Raw genomic sequence first — 6,126 nt, forward strand, 5'->3', positions numbered from 1 at the left:
TGACTGTGGCTCTATTATATTTGAAAGGTTTCTTTCTGGCTGCTCCAAGTATTTTCTCTGACCTGGGAGCTCTGGAATTTGGCTACAACATTGCTGGGAGTTTTGATTTGGGGATCTCTTTCAGGTGGTGATCAGTGGATTCTTTCCATCTCTATTTTACCCTCTGGTTCTACCACATCAAGGACATGTAGTAATAGGAATATTCCCAGAGACAACATCTCCAGCCCCAAGTATCTTCTCCTCCGAGGGTTCAGAGACTAGATGTGTTTCCAGAGAGCACGCCTGTAGTAAAGGGAATGTTCTCAGAGACAATGTGTCCAGCCATAAGTAGCTTGTCCTCTGAATGTTACATAGTTGTGCTGACTTTTTTTTTCCTCCCTAAAACAAAAAACAGGATTTGTCATACGGGATGGCTCTCAGGGAGGGGGGGAGGGAAGGGGAGGGATAACATGGGATGCCTGTGATATAAGAATCAGAAAACATCAACAATAAATTTTAAAAGGAGGTTAAGAATCTCAAGGGTAATAATGGAGGTGGGGGGGGAAGGAGGAAGAAAAAGGGGTTTTGGCCGCGCAGAGAGACCACCACCCCCGCCCCTGCCGCCAGATCTGGGACTTGACTTGAGATCTCAGGCGCATAGGAGACCTTTGCCCTGCTCCACCCACCCGCCTGTGTGTCTGGCTTCCATCCATCCGAGCTCGGGTACCTTGGGTCTGTCCCCGGCCCCCGCGTGTCCCCCGTCCTCCCCTGTCTTTGTCCGCATCCAGTCCCCACGTTTCTGCCCCACCCCCGTGTGTTCTTGCTCTCCGTGGCTGGACCGGGACCCACGTGTTCCTCCTCTGTCAGGCGGTGGGAGGGGGATGACGGAGGGAGTGGGGGAAGGGGAAGAAAAAGGGTGAGGGGCTGGAGACGCAGCTGGAGGGGTGGAGTGGGTACTTACCTCACACACCCCGTGTGAAGTGCATAGAGGGGTCAGCCCAAAGACTGTCCCCCAGGTCATCCCTGCCCTGAGAAGCTGGGGAGGCCAATGACCATGCCCTTCTAGTTGGATAAGGGAGAGAGAGAAATGTCAGAGGGCCACTGAGCAGGTGAGTCCAAGGAAATGGGGAAGAAACTAAGCCCAGAGGCCATGCACCAGGCAAAGTATTAATGTAGCCCACTGACAGGGACTAAACATGGGGAAAATAAGTACAAGCAAATGTACTTAGCTAGGAAGGAAATTTGTTAAGTAACTAGCAAATTGTGTCCGACTTTACCAGTGTCCAATCAGGCAAGCCCAGGGATAGTGTAAAAGAAAAAATTAACCCTGGAGTATACAAAATCAGGCATTAAAGACAGACTAGATGGAGTCTTTGGGGAGGGGGTAGAGCTGAGGCTCCAAGCTGGCTCCTCGAACTCCATATCCCAGCGTTCTCGCCATTGGACCATGGCCTCCATCGCTCTCCTACTGCGGCCCTCCATGCTGAACAAAGTCTCTCCTATGGGAGTTCCCTATCTGCTGCCTCACTACCCTCTTGACCCAGTCCTTACTTCAAGCTCTAAAATAAGTTCACAAGATCACAGACATAAATCTCCAGCTCACAGCACCCTCAGAGAACACCTAATCCAATCCCTCTATGTTACAGAGGAAAATAAAGCCCAGAAAGGTTTGGGCTTGCCCAAGATCACACTTAGGATCAGAGATCTAGAGTTGGAAGGGGCCTCAAATGCCATCTAGTCGAACTTTCTCATTTTACAGAGGAAATGCACTCAAACCCAGAGAGGGGAAGTGAGTTGTCTGAGGCCACACAGCTAGTTAGTGTCAGAGGAAGCATTTGAACTCAGATCTTCCCAACTCAAAATAAATCGATATATCCATTAGATTCTGCTTTCTGTTCTACTCTTAGCTCTCTCTAGTGTACTTTCATCTCTCTAGAAACTCTAAGACTAGTAGTGTGAGGGCTAAGTTACTTTTGTATATGGGAAAAGAAAAGTAATTTGCAAAAACTATGCAATTTCACCTCATGAACTTCAATAGGCCTTTACTGGACTGAACTGAATAGTCTGGCTATCTACTCTCTCTCAAATGTGAGAAGTCCTTATCCCAGTTTTACCTTGGCTGCAACGAGTTTTCGAGGATTTATACAACAGCTTAGTTTACATGAGCTATCCACAGATAAAAACCCCATCACTTCAGCACCAAAGACAGAGGAAAGCTCTGCCAGGTGACCCCCTCAGGAAGCCACCTAATCTAGTCATAGTCACCTATGTGTGCATCAGAGAGACCCTAGCGGTACATGGTAGCACAACCCCCCCTGTGGTTCTTCAAAAACATTATGTCTGATGCACCCAGACCCACACTGGTCACCTGCCATGACCACAGACAACAATGTATCATCATCAAAGAGCAAAATGACAGATGCTAGTCTATAAAACCAGGGTCCAGGGTTATTACTTCCCAGAAAACCTCATTCTTCTTGCAGCTGCTTTACTATACGAAGAGAATAATGAAAGACACGACCCAAGGTGCCATTTCATTTCCGTTTCCCAATCTGGAAATCATTGACAATGAATTTGTAAAGGACTGATGTGAAATTCACCAAGATATTGTTTTCATTTCAATTTCAAATCCTGTATGATAGGACTAATGTCCACCAGCATTTCTCCACAACGTGGGTTTGGTCCATTCATCCTCCTTCTCTACTAAAATAGCAATTAGCTTTCCCCAAAAGGTGACAAAGCTATTCCTGGATCCCCAAGGGCATCTTTTTATACTTCCCTAATTAGCTCATTATCCCACTCACCACAGTGGCCCTTCAGAAATTTTTCATCCCTCCTCAGATGCCCCATGGCTCCCTCCCACCCCCATGCTCTCAGCTGAGAACCTTGACTCATATTTTACTGAAAATATTGAGGCCACTCCCTTAGAGCTCCTTCTTCTCTCCTCCTCTTCTTCTCACACTGCTCAGATGCCTTCTGCCACTGTCTTCTCCTTCACCTCCGTATCACACATAGAGGTTGCCTTACTTCTTATCAAGCCAAACCCCTCTACATAAAAAAGTGGTCCCATGCCATCCCATTCCCTCCTCCAGATTGGTCCTTCTATCATCCCTGCTCTCTCACTTATCTTCAATCTCTCCCGGTCTACTGGCTGCTCCTCTACTGCCTACAGACATGTCTGTGGCTTCCCTATAGGTGTGCGTGCACACGCGCGTGTACACACACACACACACACACACACACAAACTACCCCTGAAGCCATCTGTCTCCTCCACCATCCCATATATCACATCACTTTTGTGGCTAAACTCCTTGAAAAGGCATATACAAAAGTGGCCTCTATTTGCTTTCCTCTCTCTTCTTAAGAATGTAGCTTCTGCCCTCATGATTCAACTGAAACTCCTCTCTCCAGTGTTACTAAAAATCTTTAAAATGCCAGATCTAATGTCCTCTTCTCAGTCCTCCTTCTATTCAGACTATTCTGTAATCTTTAACACTGTCATTCATCTTCTTCTTAATACTTTTGTCTCTCTACGTTCTCATGACCCTATTCTCTCCTGGTTCTCCTCCCAATCAGTCAGTTAATAAATATTCATTAAGCATTTATTATATTCCAGGCACAATACTAAGCACTACATATATAAATAAAGGCAAAAGACAGTACCTGCCCCCAGGCACCTCCCCATGGCCATTCCTCAGTGTACTTAACTGGATCTTCATCCAAGTCATGCCTGTTAACCATAAGTGATCCACTGGGCTCTGTCTTACACTGCCTTCCCCTCTATCTTGATACTATTTCACTTCCTGCTCTCATCAGCTCCCATGGATGCAATCATGATCTCTATGCAGATAATTCTCAAGTTGTCTAATCTGAACTTCTCTGCTGTTCTCTAGTCTTGCATCTCCAAACTCATCTATCAGGCATATCCAACTACATGTTGTGTAGACATTTACATTCAACATGTCAAAAATTGAACTCCTTCCATTCCCCCCACCCTCACCATTCCTCCCTTCCAAACTTCCTTATTACTGTTGAAGGTACCACCACCTTCCAGTCACCCAGATTCACAACCTGTGTCATCCTTTACTCCTTACTCCCTCACCACCACCCCAAAACCAATATGTTGCCAAGATTTGTCAATTTTGCCTTTGCAACAACTCTCACATATGACCCCTTATCTCCTCTGATACTGCCACTATCTTGGGGCAGGACCTCATCATTTCCCACAATGGACTACTGAAACAGCCTTCTGTTTGGAGGCTCTTCCTCCAGTATATATCCATTCGATTCTGTCCTGCACTCAGCCTACAAAATCATCTTCCAAAACCACAAGTCTAACTACATCCTCCCTACCCCCTGTCCTTCCACTCAATCAAATCCAGTGGCTCCCTATCAGCTCCACGATCAAATATAAAATTCTTGCTGGCATTCAGCGTCTTTCATAACCTACCCACCCTCACATTTCTAATTTCCTTACACCTTGCACAATTCTCTCCTTGCCTTCAATCCACCAACATCACCCTCCTTGGTGTTCCTAGCAAAAGATACCCCATCCCCCAGATCTCAGCATTTTCAGTGACTGGTCCCACACACCTGGAATATTCTCCCTCCTCATCTCTGCCTCCTGATTTCTTTGGCTTTCTTCTAGGCTCAGCTAAAAGCCCAACATCTACAGGAAGCTTCTCCCTTTCCCAAAAATTTCTAGCACCTTCCTTGTGTTGATTATTTCCAGTATTTCCTGTATCTGTCTGGTTTGTACAGAGTTGTTTGAATGTTGACTCCTCCATTAGTCTGTGAGCTCCTTGAGAGCGCAGACTGTCTTTTACAGTTAATAATATTTCCAGTGTTTAGCACAGAACCTGACACAGAGAAAATGGCTTAAAAATGTTTATTGATGGACTGACTGATTGACTGAATGGAAGTTGATTGAACCCAGTTTCCCTGATGTAGCTTCCTGGTCTCCTAAAGGTATAAAAAGGCAGTAAGAACCTCTCCAACTTGGTGGATTTCTGAAGGCCACTCAAGTCACCCAACTTTTCCCTGGCAGCCTGCTCTGATATAGATATATAGATATATACATGGAGACAAGGGAGGCTGTGTCCACAGAAGCTGTGACACTATATCATCACTGCATTTCCATGTTGTATTACCTCAAAGTAAACTGGCTACTGCTAACTGTCCAATGACTTCCCAGTACCTTGTTTCATCCCAACATTGAGCCTGAACTAAGACTGCTCGTACCCAAGCCTCCTCAATGATCCTGGCACAAAAGAGATGCTCAGAGATTTCTGGATTGACTGACACTGTCCAAAGGAAGCCTCCACCTGACTGTAGGGCTGGCAAGTCCAAAATTTTATTCTATGTTACAGTCAGAGAGCACAATAAATTACAAAAACAATAGTTTACATGAAAGAGTTGGGAGAATGAGGAACACCATTCCTAGGCTCAAAAAAAATTGATGAAGTGCAGAGTTGAAAATTAACAAAAACTGAGTTAGGCAGTTCCTTGTTTATTAAATTTTAAGGCAAATCACTTTAAAACAAACACCATTTGTAGGGCACCTATTGAATGGTCAGCCCAATGCCAGGCTCCATGGAGAAGTGGGGGTGGGGATAAGAGAGAAGAAGGGTGGATGAGGGGGAACAGCACCCCCAGGGAAGTCCCAGAACTAGCTGGGCTGGCTCTGTTCTTCTTCTTCCTATTTCTCCTCATTCCCTTTCAACCAAGGACATTGCCCACCAAATTAGACATCACTTTGTGATAATAACATTTAATAAATGGACATAGATTTGTGTTGGTTCAGAAAGAAGAAGTGGGGATTGGCAATGGGAGTATGGAGTACAATTCTTTGCACATAGTCAGTGCTTAACAAATGCTTTTTTCATTCATTCACATCATTCATTCACAGCTCACCTTAAATAAATGGTGGGTTGGGGAGTATTAAGTTATCAAGAGCCTCCACCATTTTTCCCTGGAAAAAATCTAAAGGCAATGTCAAAAACATCATGAAAATGCAAGTGGGATGAGAACTCAAGAAGATGGAGTTGCCATGGCAACCCTCTCCGTGACTATTTTACAGATTATAGGAATAGAGCCTGGTAATTTTCCTTCAGGATGTGTTCTGCTTGCTTGAGGAGGTCTGTTAA

This window comes from Trichosurus vulpecula (assembly GCF_011100635.1).
Source record: "Trichosurus vulpecula isolate mTriVul1 chromosome X unlocalized genomic scaffold, mTriVul1.pri SUPER_X_unloc_3, whole genome shotgun sequence".
NCBI classification, from domain to species: Eukaryota; Metazoa; Chordata; class Mammalia; order Diprotodontia; family Phalangeridae; genus Trichosurus; species Trichosurus vulpecula.